At 37.3% G+C, this 16,501-nt stretch overlaps 1 pseudogene; it reads left to right on the forward strand.

Moving 5' to 3' along the window:
• Positions 1-5,555: 5,555 nt before the first annotated feature.
• On the forward strand, positions 5,556-9,944 carry LOC133703708 (disease resistance protein RPV1-like; annotated as a pseudogene).
• Positions 9,945-16,501: the final 6,557 nt, after the last annotated feature.

A 16,501-nucleotide genomic window follows, 5' to 3' on the forward strand; every position in this document is an offset into this window, starting at 1 on the left:
AATAAAATATTTTATTTATAATATTGTGCCACATAGACTTGAAGGGTTGTCTTAAAAGTTTGGAGCAGAACCACTTAGATTACTGATACCGAACAGCAGCCACAACTTAAGAGAGAAGGGAAAGGGAAACTTGCAGGTACTCTCTCTTTCTTATCTCCTGTTTACTTTGGTTCCAGCTGCTGTCTTGTTTTCTTTGTTGATGATCACTTAGATTAAACCACTGTTAGTGACTACTTGTTCATCATCTCATCTTATCATGCCACTCAAAAATTTATAAACTAACAAATTCACCTCCGTGGGCTTTGTAAGGATTACAAGATGTGTGCTTTGTAAATAATTAAGGCTTACATAGCCAGATGGGGATCCTTAATGACTTTCCTTTCCTGCTCCATCTGTGCTTCTAAATGCGTGGTAGCAAGTGCGGATAACATATGTACAGATATTTCTCTGAAAGGGCTTGGGGGGAGTGATTGCTGGGAAATAACTTGAAAGATGTTTTCAAGAAAAAGTAGGATAACCATATATAAATACTTCAGCTAATTGCTGTGCTATCGATCTTGAATTATCGACATTCATCCTGCAACTTCTTTTTTTTTTGCTAGTCTCGAAATGGCTTCTGGGAAATATCAAGAATCCTCATTTTCACTGTTCTCTAATTGTAAATATCAAGTGTTCTTGACTTTTAGAGGTGAAGACACCCGCAAGAACTTTACCGATCACCTCTACACAGCCCTGGTTCAAGCAGGGATTCACACATTTAGAGACGACGATGAAATTGGGAGAGGAGAAAATATCAAGTCAGAGCTCCAACAGGCAATACAACAATAAAAAAATATTGATAATCGTGTTCTCCAGAGCATATGATTCGTCGCGGTGGTGCCTGGATGAACTTGTAATGATCATGGAACGTAAGAGCGATACTGACTGCATAATTTTGCCGGTCTTCTATGACGTGGATCCGTCTGAAGTCAGAAATCAAACAGGGAGCTTTGCTGCAGCATTGGTGGATCATGACAAGCGTTTCAAGAAGGAGATGGAGCAAGTGAATGGGTGGAGGATTGCTTTGTAGGAAGTTGCAGATTTAGGAGGAATGGTTTTAGGAGATGGGTAAGTTGTATTTCTTGATGAAACTACACATAACATAATAATAGAATGCTGGTTCTGAACTCTTAATTTTTTCATTTAGACTATTTGCATCAATTTCAAGAAATTAAAAAAAATCATAGCGTGATTGAGGTTAAGTTGTAGTTTTAATGATAAAATTATTCCGATACTATAGTTTTCATATACCGATATTAATTCTTTCTTCAATCTGATCTTCAACAAACCATTTATATACATATATAGATTGATGTATATCATGAAAGTTTATTTACAAGATCATTTTTTGAAAGTTTCTTTCATGAAATTTTTGAATTATTCCAATACTATATAGCTCATGAAGTGGAAGACTACCTTGTTCTCCCTTTTTACTTGCTTGTCCTCGAATTATCTGTCGGTGATTCCTCGACAAAGATGGGTTACCTTTGATGCTCATGATCGCTCTGCTTGTTGACACACATTTGTAATATCTCTTCTAGACATGCTGAATACAGCTAGAGCAGAACATGAGTGCCGAGGAAAAGGAAAGAACAAATGAAGACGCAACATAACATAATGATCTCCTCGTAAGGGCCAAAATCAGTTCAAATTAAAGAGACAGTACTGAGAGGACAATGGAGCTCATGGTAAGAGAAGCCAAAATCACCCAACTGATTAACAAATCAAGCCGGTCATGAAACAATCTGCATTACTTCTCTGTTACCGTCTCATTGTGGCATGATGCAGACCCCTTAAAAAACCTTCTTTATTGGCTTAGCCATACACTTTACATGTTTCTAGCGATTCACATAACATTAATAAATGATACAAGTTTTGGATAAGAATCTACAACATGCTAAACCATCCTTGTTAACGATCCTTTACTCCGACATCATCTAGGATTGAGATAGTAAATCCTTAACTCTTTCCCCTCATTTTGTTAGGTGCTTGGCGTACTGGGTAACTATTTCCTGGTGATTCCTCCGATCAGGTAGGCAAAAAGTAATCATTGAATCAAACAGACTAAGAACACATATAAAACGAGTTAGAAAACAATCCAATTGGCTCAAGCAATGATCAACATGATACAGAGAACTTTCGACTGATATACCTGGTTGCAGCAGGATCATGGTCTTGTTTTCTACTTGTGTCTGCAATGACTACCACTTTCTTATCCTGTTCAAATCCATCATTCTGAATAATGAGAAAGCCCATTTTATCAGGACACCACACATTCGGTAATACCACCCATAAAAGCTCATGCCAGTTAGCTCACGAATATGCAACAAGTATGTCTTTTCAGTATTGACTCATGCAGAAATAAATTCTGAGTGATTTTTTTTCCACCGTTGGTAATCAATCAAATCTATATTCTATGCAACTTTTCTCATCCAGAAGCGAGTAATCTTATACATGTTCTGTAAACTCATCGGACAGTTGATTGACTGATCTTTGTGGCTCTAGAACAAGATTTGCACCAAGTCTCAACCATTCTCATCCATTCATGATGATTTTGAATCTATTGAATTTATACCGAGCCTGACAAGATTTACACTTCGTAAAATTTGCATATTTCACCATTGTGTCATCAATTTTTTTAGTATCTTAGACCAGGAGATCTTATTATAAATTTTGTAATATATAAGTTTTTTTTCGGTCTATTTCCTTTAGATTACATACTTTTAGCCTATTTAATAATACTATCATAACTAATCTCAATTAATCCATAATCTGATTTGATAATAAACAATCATGTAATTATGGATAATTTACACAAATAAGTTGCGTATCCATTCCACATGTGTGCTTTTACTGTAAGTTATAAACTACTAAATTCACTTTCTTGGGTATTGTTAGGATTGCAAGATGTGTGCGTTTGCAAATAATTTAGGCTTCTCTTATTATTAGAAATTTTTATTGTAGTGACTGTTGTGATTTTGATAATGAAATTGTTTTTTTTTTTGTAAAGAAATTAAATGTGAATAATGATGGGTTGAATTGAAAATTTCTGAGATTTGGTATTCAATTGAAAGCTTTTTTAAAAAACATTAATTGTATAAACTGGAACTCAGTGTACAACATTATTCATGAACTTTTTGGAGTAAAATAAATAGAAAGAAATGGGTCATAAATAAAATTAGCAAATTTTTGGAGGGATCTAATTGAATGAACCCTTAAATATACTTGGCGAGCAATCATGCGGCGAGTCCTAGGTGATCTGGCTACAAGAGGCCTAAGCTCCTCCCCAGTCGAGCATTCTTGAAGGATGTTGCTGGAAACAAAACCATAACCCCCAGGTGGTCTAAATGTAGAGAAAAGTTAGTCAGGCTGAATAATCTCAACAGGTGTATTTCTCATTATCATCCCTCTTCAAACGCATCCCCATCGTGACCCTGCTTTATCAGAATCATAGCAGAGAACTTTTCAGTGATAGCAAGTCGAATATGTATCCATCCTCCCGAGGATAAACCTTTCTCCCGAGATCTAACCATCCAAAATTCTTCAGAATGTCTTTCCCCAGTTTTGCATACTTCTTTTGTAGTTGTAGTATCAGTTTGAAGAAACCAACTGAAGTTTCTCAGCCTCAGAGTTCAAGACAGGACTCTGAGTTAAACACTCTGCATTTCCAACATGGGAAACTCTCTCTCTTTCTTGGCATAAGTTTGTCTTCTAAAGACACCAGCAGAAATGTTGTCGAGCAGGGCAACCCAACAAGTAGAATCAGAGAAACAGATACCAGCAACTTCCCCTCCTACCGTCCCTTCCAATGCCAATGATTCAAAGACTCAAACTTTGCTGTCTTATTAAAATGATTCGTTCTCTGCAATATGTAAACAAATTTCATATTTGAGATTAATAGTTGGAGTGTTGGAAGAAAAATCAGTGTGATAGGAAATTGATAGAAAATAATACAATGAGCAAAACTAAAAAACAAGAAAAAGATTAGACAATAAGCAAAACTAAAAAATATCCGTGAATTGCTAGCCTACAAGCAAAGAATTGCAACATGTGCTGAATGTGAAAAACATGAAGAGCATGGCTATTAGTTAGGAGGTAGTTAGTTGTTAAGTTAGTTAGTAGTTAGTAGTTGAATAAAGGGTTTAAATTAGTTGTAATTGGAGAGAGAACCATTGTATGTAAACTGGTGTATGGGAACGTATAGAGGAGAAGAAAATACAGAAGATTAATCTCATTTCTCTGCTCCTTCTCCTCTGCTCTCTCTTGTTTCTGTTCCTTTTCAATTTCTGTTATCTCTTCTTTCTATTCTTTCTCAATCTTGTTAAGCTGAGCTTAACATTGGGTAAATCAGGTGGTCTTGCGGCATTGAAAAGCTAACTCACAGAGATACAATTCTTATGTTTATTGTTTTGGCCTAGATCAACCTGCATATCAAAGAGAAAACTTAGGTCACAAGTCGATGGTTTGACATAATCTAGGTCAAAGAGAAAAAACATGGCTGAAGGTTCAGTTTAGAAGAGGGAAGTGCATTAAAGCTAGGGTTCTAATCCAATCAAGAAACAAAAACTTTAATCAAGAGGGATTTAGTTTCTCTCAAGAGGGAAGTGCATTAAAGCTACACTTTTCCAGTGGATGATTATTTTTATTTAAGAGTTGTTATGGATCAATGTAATAAGCAAAACTAAAAAATAAAATAAAAATTCGAGAAGAAGATAATCTTATTAAGTTTTTTCCCCTTATATATTCCTCTCAATATTTATGTTAATTATATTTTTTATTACAAGTTTATTCATAGAACTTAAATGCTAAACAAATAAAGAATTAAACTACGTAAATAAAACACTAATCTGAAAATTCTCGCAACTTGATCAACTGATAACCAATCCTCTCATTTATTCATATTTAACTTGTTTTTAAATCTACTTTACTTTCAGCAGATAAAATGCGTTTATAACGTGGTGGTGTAAATTATATTTTTAAAAAATTTAAATTTTTTTTATTAAAATTTAATATGATTTATATATTTTGAATTATTTTAATATGCTAATATTAAAAATAATTTTTAAAAAATAAAAAATATTATTAATATACATTTTAATATAAAAATTTATTTAAAAAACAAATATTACCACGAAGCAATCCCGAAGTCAGATATGAATCAATTCAAATGATGCAAAATTACAGGCCAGTAAACTTTCCAAGTCAGATATGAAGATCCTTGATCCTGCACGTGCACGTGCCTTTTTCTTACTGGTGGGTGAAGTAAGAAGAACCTTGTGAGTTGATGAGAGGGATTATGTGTTTTGTTTGTGTCTAATGTCCATTTTGGTAATTGTAACAAGAATTACAGGCCCTAGTAAACGCGTGATAAATGATTTGAGCAAATTAAAAAAGAAAAAGGTCCTCACGCGGAAATGGCCGATACCACAGAGACTTGTAAGGTTGACTTAAAAGCAGAAAATTGATAAACTGATAAGAGAACATCAGCGAAGGGAAAGTGAAGATTGCAGGTACTCTCTCTCTCTCTCTCATCTGTTTTAGTATTATGTTATATTGTGGAATGTAACTCTGCTGTAAGTGAGGATTCACTGTTAGAAACTAATTATTGATGATCTCATCAACCGATTTTGTTGGTTCAGCATAGAGATTTATCATATGTACACATATTTTTCTGAAAGGGCATGGAGGAGTTGATTGCAGGGAATTAATTTGAAAATTGTTTTAAAGAAAAAGTAAGATAATAATATATGAATGCTTCAGCTTATTGGTGTGCTGTGTCGATCTTGAACTATCGACATCAATCCTGCAACTCTGTTTTTTTTGTTCAGATCTTTGAAAAGTCTTATCTTTGCTAGACTCGAAATGGCTGCTGGGAAGTATCAAGAATCCTACTCTTCACGGTTTCCTAATTGTAAATATCAAGTGTTCTTGAGTTTTAGAGGTGAAGACACCCGCAAGAACTTTACCGATCACCTCTACACGGCCCTGGTTCAAGCAGGGATTCACACATTTAGAGATGATAATGAAATTCGGAGAGGAGAGAATATAGATTTCGAGCTCCAGAAGGCAATACAACAATAAAAAATATCGATAATCGTGTTCTCCAAAGACTATGCTTCGTCGAGATGGTGCCTCGATGAACTTGTAATGATCATGGAACGTAAGAGGAATGCTGACTGCATAGTTTTGCCAGTATTCTATGACGTGGATCCATCCCAAGTCAGAAGTCAAACAGAGAGCTTCGCTGCAGCATTTGTGGAACATGAAAAGAGCTTCAACGAGGAGATGGAGCGGGTGAATGGGTGGAGGATTGCTTTGAAGGAAGTGGCTAATTTAGCTGGAATGGTTTTAGGAGACGGGTAAGTTGTATCTCTTTATGAAACTATACATAGCATAAGACTAGAATGCTGGTCGTGAACTCTTAATTTCTTTCAGTTATGTATACTGATAAGAAAACATAAACAAAAATAAAATAAAATAAAATACTTATATATGATTTCTTCGTTGTTTTTTTTTTCCAATCATGATTTGGTTTAAACTATCAAATCTTTGACACACAACCTGCTTTAATTTCATAGCTAAATGTTGTTTATTTCTTTTGCTTATAGAGAGACTACTAATTATCGTACATTGTATTTTACTTTTTAATGTAGGTACGAGGCACCGTTTGTCCAATCTATTGTGGAGAAGGTCTTAAAGAATTTGGATCAAAAAATGTTTCATATACCCCCTCATTTCATTGGAAGAGATCCTCTAGTACAAGATATCAACTCATGGTTGCAAGATGGATCCCATGGTGCTGCCATTGCTTTACTCTATGGAATTGGTGGAGTTGGAAAGACAGCCATAGCTAAGAGTGTTTATAACCAAAACTCTTATAAATTTGAAGGAAAGAGCTTCCTGTCAAATTTTAGATCAAAAGATATAGTTTGCCTACAGAGGCAACTTCTTTCCGACATCCTAAAAAAAAATGTTGATGAGATAAATGATGAAGATGAAGGAATTCTGAAGATTAAGGATGCCTTATGTTGCAGAAAAATTCTTATTGTTCTAGATGATGTGGCCAAAAGGGACCAATTCAATAAAATCATTGGCATGCAAAATTGGCTTTGTAAAGGAAGTAAAATCATTGTTACAACCAGAAATAAGGGTCTGTTTTCAGCTAATGATATTGAGGGGGTCCGGTGCAAAGTTGAACCACTAGATAATGAAAAATCACTTGAGCTTTTCAGTTGGAATGCCTTTGGACAAGCTAACCCTGTTGATGGTTTTGTGGAAGACTCTTTGAGAATACTACATCATTGTAATGGACTTCCATTGGCTCTTCGAGTTATTGGCTCTTCATTGTCCGGAAAAGGAAGAGAAATATGGGAAAGCGCATTACAACAAATGGAAGTGATTCCTAATTTTGAAGTTCAAAAGGTTCTTCGAATAAGTTACAACTTTCTTGATGGTGATTATCCGAAGAACTTATTCCTTGATATCGCATGTTTCTTCAATGGAATGGATGTGGATGATGCAGTTAGGATACTGGATGGGCTCGATAAAGGTGCAAGATTTGGGATTGACATTCTCATCGATAGATGTCTTGTTGAAATCAACATTGATAAAAGGTTGTGGATGCATAAACTAGTAAGAGATATGGGAAGGGAAATTGCTCGTCAACAATCTCCCAAATGTCAAAGAATATGGCGCCACGAGGATGCTTTTACAGTTTTGAAAGGAACTACTGTAAGTAGCTCAATTTTTTTATGTCTGCTTAAATGGTTCGTGGTGACTTAACATATTCATTCATTTACTTTCCTTTCTCATATATTCTTAATATTTTTAACGCAGGATGCTGAAAAATTGCGTGGCCTTACCCTGGATATGCATGCATTAATGGAAGATAATTATGCAGAAGTTGTCTGTACTGATTTAATGGTTCGCCGCAGGCTTAACTTCTTTCAAGAATGGCTTTCTGATTTTTCCGATGGGGGAAGTTTACAAACTGGCAAAACAAGTTTTTTTCCCATCCTCAGCACGGATGCTTTTAGAAAGATGCCAGATATAAAATTTCTCCAGCTAAACTACACTAATTTTCATGGAAGTTTTGAGCACTTTCCCAAGAATTTGATATGGTTATGTTGGCATGGATTGTCTTTGAAATCCATACCAAATCACGTATGCTTGGAGAAGCTGGTGGTTCTTGATCTATCCAGAAGCTGTCTAGTTGATGCTTGGAAAGGCAAATTGGTATGCATCTAGTCTCTCTCTATAGCTATCTCTCTCGTTTTCAATTGATAATGACTAAATTCATGTATTTTCACAGTTTCTTCCAAAATTGAAAATTCTTGATCTCCGTCACTCTCGTGATCTCATTAGAACCCCAGACTTCTCGGGTCTCCCAGCCCTTGAAAAGCTAATACTTGAAGACTGCATCCATTTGGTTCAAATTCATGAATCTATTGGTGATTTACAAAGATTGTTGATCTTAAATCTAAGAAATTGTACAAGTCTTATGGAGCTTCCAGAAGAAATGAGTAGATTGAATTCACTTCAAGAGCTGGTTTTAGATGGTTGCTCAAATCTTGACAGCCTGAATATGGAGTTAGAGCATCATCAAGGGCGCAAGTTGCTTCAAAGTGATGGAATGGTTGCAAGTGCATCATACATTACATCTCTTCCATTGAAGCTATTCTTTCCCTCTAGGTTTTCAGCGAGGAAAATATTGAGATTTACCTTGTTTTCACTGCCACGCTTCTTGGAGAGTCTAGATTTAAGTGGAACTCCAATTCGTTTTCTTCCAGAAAGCATCAAGGATCTTGGTCTACTCAGACACCTATATTTAAGAAATTGCAAAATGCTTCAGGCACTCCCAGAGCTTCCATCCCATTTGGATTCGTTAGATGTGTCCTTTTGCTATTCACTGCAAAGCCTTACAAATCGACACGGTTGGATTTTAGCAGATGGTTGTGATCACTTAGTCGAGTTCCAAGATCGGATAAAGCAAGAATTAATCCAAAAGTTCGACTCTCACATGTTCAGAATAATGGAAACGGTTAGTGCTCAAATACAGACATCGAGATTTCAGGTCCTCCCTCACCCATTTTATTGATTTGGAAATCTACATTTGAATACTTTTCTTTTGCTCATTTTATAGACATTGTTTTGTTGGTACAGATAATATTTGATCATGGCAAATTCAACGTTGTCGTATATGGACTTGATGAAGATGAGATGTTAAGGGGGTTTGATGAGGAGGAAGAAGAGGATAAATGGGTAATTCAGAATGAGTTTGTAGATAACTTTTCATTCAAAATATCCTCAACACCTCCTGCGCACCGGATATGTGGCTTTAATCTGTTCACAAGGCTTAGTGTGACGTCAGGGTACAGTCGCCATGATCCTTTTTATATTGAAATCAGAAACAATACCAGTGGTCGATCCATGCTTTGTCAAACCTATACCTTCCCTAAGAGTTACGCGCGTGGTGTTCGTGAAATCCAAACGCTAAGCCACTGGAAATTACGGTTCGGTGGTCCTACATTTGATAATGGTGATGACGTGAGTATTTCAGTGCGTCCACATGGTCCAGATATCCAAATAAGGACGATTGGTGTACAATGGTTGCATGAAGAGGAAGGAAAGGATGATGATTTTATCCAATCGAAGGATGAAGTTATCAATGCCCACAACAGTAGCGATGATGCTTCTCGTATTTTTAGAAATTATTATTGTGCTTTCCATGGTAATAGCGATTATTATTGTGCTTTCCATGGTAATATCGATTGGTGGTATTTTGAAATGGTAACATTAAAAAAGCTGGAAAGCATGAGATCTTTTATTTATAAATATTTGTAAGGACTTTCACTCTTCTTCTTTTTTTTCCTGTAATATGATATTATTTTATTAATTAATTTTTATTTATAAAATCTTGTATTTATAATAATACATATTAAATATTTTATTTTATGTGTTAACCTTCTATGGACCAAAATATATGTAAATGTCCATTTCTTTTTCATGTTATTTTATCTATTTTATTTCATCTTTTTATGTAAGAAATAAAATAAAAATAATATATGATAAAATTTGATTAGTAATTTTTATCATATGATAAAAATATATGATAAAAATAATAAAAATAATATATGATAATATATGATAAAAATAATATATGATAAAAATAATAAAAAATAAAAAATTAATTTTGATTGAAAATTATCAAATTAAAATTCAATAACAAAAGTGGAAAGCTTTTGAAATTGTTTTTTTTCTTTTTTTAAAGCTTATCAGGAAAATAGTTTTGTATCTCTAGTAATCTTCCTTCTTTCTTTCTATAGCATGAGATCTTTTATTTATAAATATTTGTAACGGCTTTCACTTTTTTTTTCCGCTGTAATATGTTATTATTTTATTAATTGATTTTTATTTATAAAATCTTGTATTTATAATAAAATATATTAAATATCTTATTTTACTTCTCAACTTTTTATTGATCAAAATATATGTAAAGATTTATTTTACTTTCATGTTATTTTATCTGTTTTATTTTATCTTTTTATATAAAAATAATACATGATGAAATATAATTGTTAATTTTTTTTTGTTTTTACATAATGAAATTTGATTGGTAATTTTTTTCTATATATATTCTCTCCAGATAAGTTTACTTGTAATAAAAAATAAATAGATATGTTTTGAAAATATGATTGAGAGAGTTTTATAATTTAAATATATTTTATTTTAATTAAAAATTAATATGATTGTATTAAATTTTCATAATAAATTAACATAGATTTTTTAGTGGATACACCGGTAAAGATGCAATTGAATTAGTCTTTCATAAACCAGCACTGTACTGTCACCCATGACCTTAAACATTAAAACCCTCTTTTTTATCAACATTATGAGGATCTTGGTTTGTTTTCATTTCCCTGGTTTTTGTCAACAACAGTTGTTCTAGGAGACGCGAAAGCCACAAAGTTCTAACCACTTGGACTTTTTAATGGTTGGCTGTTGGAGCTATATCATGGCATGCTCTGTTGATTTGCCCCACCCATTCTCTTGATGCAAGATCAAGTGCTGAAAGCATTCCAGGTTTAAATCTTCAAGAAATTGCTGAGTATGTCTGAGGAGAAATAGACCGCAACCTCATCGTAGAGCATGACCAACGCCACAGTGCTGTGGTTTTGTGTAGACCCTCACAAACCCCATCTTTGCTTCTTTTTTAAGAACTGAGTGGAGGAGGCGGTGGGAGTGGCCCGATGGCAGTGATGGAGGTATTAAAAGCTCGACCTGTGTTGTTGCACATACACAAGGTTACCTTCTGTAGAATTTCAAACTTCTGCAATAACAGTCCCATAAACTATTTATTATCTGGGTAACCGCATGGCATTCTCTGGCTATAGGGAGGGTTTTTTTATAAAAAAAAAAATACAGGGGGAACGAAGGAGGGGGATCGAAGAGCAAGAACAGAGCAAACACAGAACAGGAAGGGAAGAGAGGCAGAAGGGACGAAGAGAAAAACAGAGAAAAGGGAAGAACGAAGAGAAAAACAGAGAAAAGGGAAGAACGAAGAGAAAAAAAGAAACAGAGAATAGGGAGGAACGAAGGAGAAGACTAAAAAATACAGGGGGTGAGAAGGAACGAATGATGAGAAACAGAACCACGGAAGGCAAACGAGCCTAACACAGACGAAAACGATAAAACACAGAGGAGGGAGCTTCCATTCAACCAGCAGCACCTCACGCCTTCATCACCATCGTCTTCATCCTGAGCAGAAAAACCAGAGAGAAAGCAAAAGGAAAGAAACAGTCAAAGTAAAGAAAGCGAAAGGAGGAACAGAGGAAGTATTACATAAACCATCAAAAAGTACAAAGTCAACAGATGTTCTGCAAGATGACACTACCTCAAGACAACTAAAGTAACATCCAGAATCAGAGCTCTGCAAATTAATGAAAATTATCAATGAGGACATTACCATCCCCATTTGCTGTTCTCTCCAGCTGATCATCATCCCCTTGTTGCTGCTCACCATTTTCCAAGACTGTGAACTCCACAAACCCATTTGCTGTTTCCTCTTAAACAATTAAAAAACGCTCGAGTTCTCTTCCAATTTTCCGATGAACCAAGTCAACGGGAAACCTCACATACTCTTTTGACAACATAATCCTATTACTATCACACCATGGAACCTCCATTCTTATAGAACCCCAACTCAATAAACCTCTTGCCATCAGCACTTGTAATCCCTGCTCCCTCAACCCACACTTTATAGCCAAAGACACAAAACATTGTGCAGCTTCAATGTCCCTCCACTCCACAGCAATACTCAATGGCTCGAAACGGAACACCAGTCGGTAGCCGACCCAGTAGCTGATTCAGAGTCATGATCCTCCACGTGCCTTTTTCTTATTGATGGGTGGTGTCGATGCTGGTTTTGGATGTGAGAGGATGGAGATCCGGCCAGAGCAGGCGCACAGCGAGGGTGTATGAGTAGGATTATGCGGGTGTCTAATGTCCCTTTTGGTTGTTGAATACTAAACTCAATCTAGAAGGTCAAGGAAGGCAACCACCGGCCAGCCAGCCACTAGCTATAACCGACCAGCCGCCAGCCGCCAACCGCAGCCGCCAGCCGCCTTCACACCACCGTCCACAGCCGCCTTCACACTTGAAGGTTGAATTATCTTGTTTTGAATTCGTGTATAAATAGCAAGCTGAGCTTATGCTATTATGTGTGGGAGAGTAGAGAGAATAGAGAGAAACACTAGAGAGAAAGAGAGGGTGTGTATTTGTAAGCTTTTTGTGTTTGTAAGCTTGTGTTCTTGAAATAAAACTTTGTGTTTTATCCCCTCTGAGTGTTTCAAAGCCACCACCAGTGGTTCCTCCCACCAACAATTGGTATCAGAGCCCCGTTCGTTAGAAAACAGAAGTATTTTCTGCGATAGCCGAATTTTCAAAGTTGCCCAAAACAAGTTTTGATCATTCCACCGTGTAGAGCTCATCCATACGAACTCACTGCCGCAAAAATCATCTCAATCGGACACCGGGGTGCGCCACACGCGCCACCTGAAGATTTTGCACTGTTTGCCCACGCGCATCCCACGCGCCCCGAGGTAGACGACGACTGAGCCACACGCACGCCATATTTGAGCCGTTAAGCCGTGCCCAGCCGAGCCTCAAGCCAAGCCTCCAGCCGAGCCGAAGAATATTCCCTTTTCAAGCCGAGCCGCTATTAGCCGGAGCCGAGCCGATAGAATATTCCACAGAATATTCCCGGTTCAACCCAGCGAACCGCCCGACGCCGAGAATTGGTTTTTTGACCGGTTCACCCATTTTCCGACCTGATTTCTACAAAGTCAGACCGGTTCCCGACTATTTCGACCATTCCGGATCGATCTACAGTGTCCGTTTTGCCAAATTCAACTCCCAGAAGGAGATATAGTCATTAAAAGAGTAAAATGACTACAGAAAGTACACAAACACTCATCCCGAAGCTGACCAAAGACAACTATGATAGTTGGTGCATCAGATTAAAGGCATTCCTTGGTTCACAAGAGTGTTTGGAGATTGTACACTATGGTTATGATGAACCAGAGTCCAAAGAAGAAGAAGAAGCTTTACAAGAGGCACAGAAACAAGCCCTGAAAGTCAACAGAAAGAAGGACAACAAAGCAAAGACCATCATCTACCAAGGTCTTGATGAAGATACGTTCGAGATCATTGCTTCCGCTGAAACATCACATGATATATGGGAGGCTCTCCAACTAAAATACAAAGGTGCTGACAGAATCAAGAAGATTCGTCTTCAATCTTTGCGAGGTGAATTTGAGTTATTGCAAATGAAGTCCTCGGAATCTATTTCTGATTATCACACAAGGATTATGGTGATAGTCAATCAGATGAGGAGAAATGGAGAAGCCATCATCGATTCTCGAATTACTGAGAAAATTTTGAGATCCCTATATCCAAAATTTGATTTTGTTGTTGTCGCTATTGAAGAGTCCAAGGAAGTGGACAAGTTGACAGTGGATGAACTTATGAGTTCTTTGCAAGCTCATGAGCAGAAGATTGTAAAGCGAAATGGAGATAAGGCCATTGAGCATGCCTTACAAGCAAAGCTGTCTCTCAAGGACAGATATGAGCAAGGGGAGACTTCAACAAGTGGATATACCACTCAAGCAGGAAGTCAACAATCCAGAGGAGGATTCCAGAGATTCCAAGGAAGAGGTTCTTGGAATACAAGCTTCAGAGGAAGAGGTGGCAGAAATACCACCAGAGGAGCCCAAAGACAACAAGCATTCACTCCTAGAGGAAGAGGAGGCGGTTACAATAACCGTGACAAGAGGAATATCCAATGTTATAGCTGCAATCAATTTGGGCACTATAGCACTGAATGTCAAAGGAAAGCTCCGTTGGAGATACGTGAGCAAGCCAACTATGTAGAGAAGGATGACAGAGAAGAAGCTGCATTTCTTGTCCAACAAGAACTTGGCGAGAAACAGGAAAATATATGGTATCTAGATACTGGAGCCAGCAATCACATGTGCGGCTACCGAGAGTTATTTAGTGATCTAGATGAGACCAAGCAAGGTCTGGTTACTTTTGGAGATACCACAAAGGTTCCATTCAAAGGTAAAGGCAACATCCCAATCAAGTTGAAGAACGGCGATTCCAGCCACATCGCCAATGTCTATTATGTCCCAGCCATAAAGCAGAACCTGATCAGTTTAGGTCAACTTTTGGAGAGAGGATATACTTTTTACTCGAAGAATTGTCATCTGACAATTAGAGACAATAATTGGAGATTAATGGCTTATGTGAAAATGCCCAAGAATAGGATGTTTCCTTTGAACATCCAGTATGATGCAGCAAGGTGTTTGAGTGCCATCACCAACAGTGAAGAATGGCTCTGGCACCTGAGGCTTGGACATCTGAATTTCACAAGTCTGAAGATGCTAGCAAGCAAGAAGATGGTCAAAGGTTTGCCTCACATTGATCATCCAGATGAAGTCTGTGAGAGTTGTGTCCTCAGCAAACATCACAGATCCAGTTTTGCCAAAGAAGTCAACTGGAGAGCAAAAAGGCCACTGGAGTTAGTGCACACAGATGTGTGTGGCCCAATAACGCCTATGTCGACTGGACAAAATAGGTACTTCCTCACTTTTATTGATGATTTTAGTAGAAAGACGTGGATATACTTTCTGAAGAGGAAGTCAGAAGTATTCAATTGTTTTAAAGATTTTAAAGCAATTGTGGAGAAGCAAAGTGGCTACATGATCAAAACCGTGAGATCTGATCAAGGTGGAGATTATACAGCAAATGACTTTGAAGCCTATTGTACACAACAAGGCATCAGACATCAGACAACACCAGCTTATACACCACAGCTGAATGGTGTAGCTGAAAGGAAGAATCGCACGATTCTTGACATGGCAAGAAGTCTGCTCAAAGGAAAGAAGTTGCCCAAGCAATACTGGGCTGAAGTTGTATCATGTGCAATGTATCTACTGAATCGCTGCCCAACCAGAAGTTTGCAAGGAGTCATTCCAGAAGAAGCATGGAGTGGTCACAAACCAAGTGTTACTCATCTACGAGTCTTTGGTTGTGTGGCATATGCAAAGATCCCAGATGCAAGAAGGAGAAAGCTTGATGATAAAAGCGAGAAATGCATCTTTGTCGGATATGGTGAAAGAAGGATGGGATACAAGCTGTATAATCCCATCACGAAGAAGGTGATTATGAGTAGAGATGTTATCTTTGAAGAAGATAAATCTTGTGAATGGAATGATGATAAAGAAGCAGTCAGATGGATCAACTTTGATTTGATCCTTGAAGATGAAGTGGAAGTACCACCAGTACTTGCAGAAGGTCCAATAGTACCAGAAGAGCCACAAAGTCCGGAACACAGATTCCCTGTATTCAACAGGAGGAACACACCAGGAGCATCATCATCAACACCAGCAGCAACATCCTCATTGTTAGAAGGACCAAAAAGGATGAGAAATCTTGACGAGTTGTACGATGCCACGCAAGTCATTGAAGATACAACTCTATTTTGTTTCTTTGCAGAGAATGACCCACTAAGCTTTAACAAAGCTATCACAGAAGAGAAATGGATAAAAGCAATGGATGAAGAAATACATGCCATTGAGAAGAATGATACCTGGAAGCCAACTAATCCACCAGAAAACAAGAAAGCAATAGGTGTCAAAAGGGTCTACAAGACGAAAGCCAAATTAGTGGATAAAGGCTACAAGCAAAGAGAAGGCATTGAAAGGAGAAGAGTTCATGCTTGGCATGATATCTCTCGATTGAGTTTAAAGGGGAGATTTGTTGAATACTAAACTCAATCTAGAAGGTCAAGGAAGGCAACCACCGGCCAGCCAGCCACCAGCTATGACCGACCAGCCGCCAGCCACCAGCCGCAGCCGCCAACCGCCTTCACACCACCGTCCACAGCCGCCTTCACACTTGA

The sequence above is a fragment of the Populus nigra genome, chromosome 9 (assembly GCF_951802175.1).
Source record: "Populus nigra chromosome 9, ddPopNigr1.1, whole genome shotgun sequence".
NCBI lineage: Eukaryota > Viridiplantae > Streptophyta > Magnoliopsida > Malpighiales > Salicaceae > Populus > Populus nigra.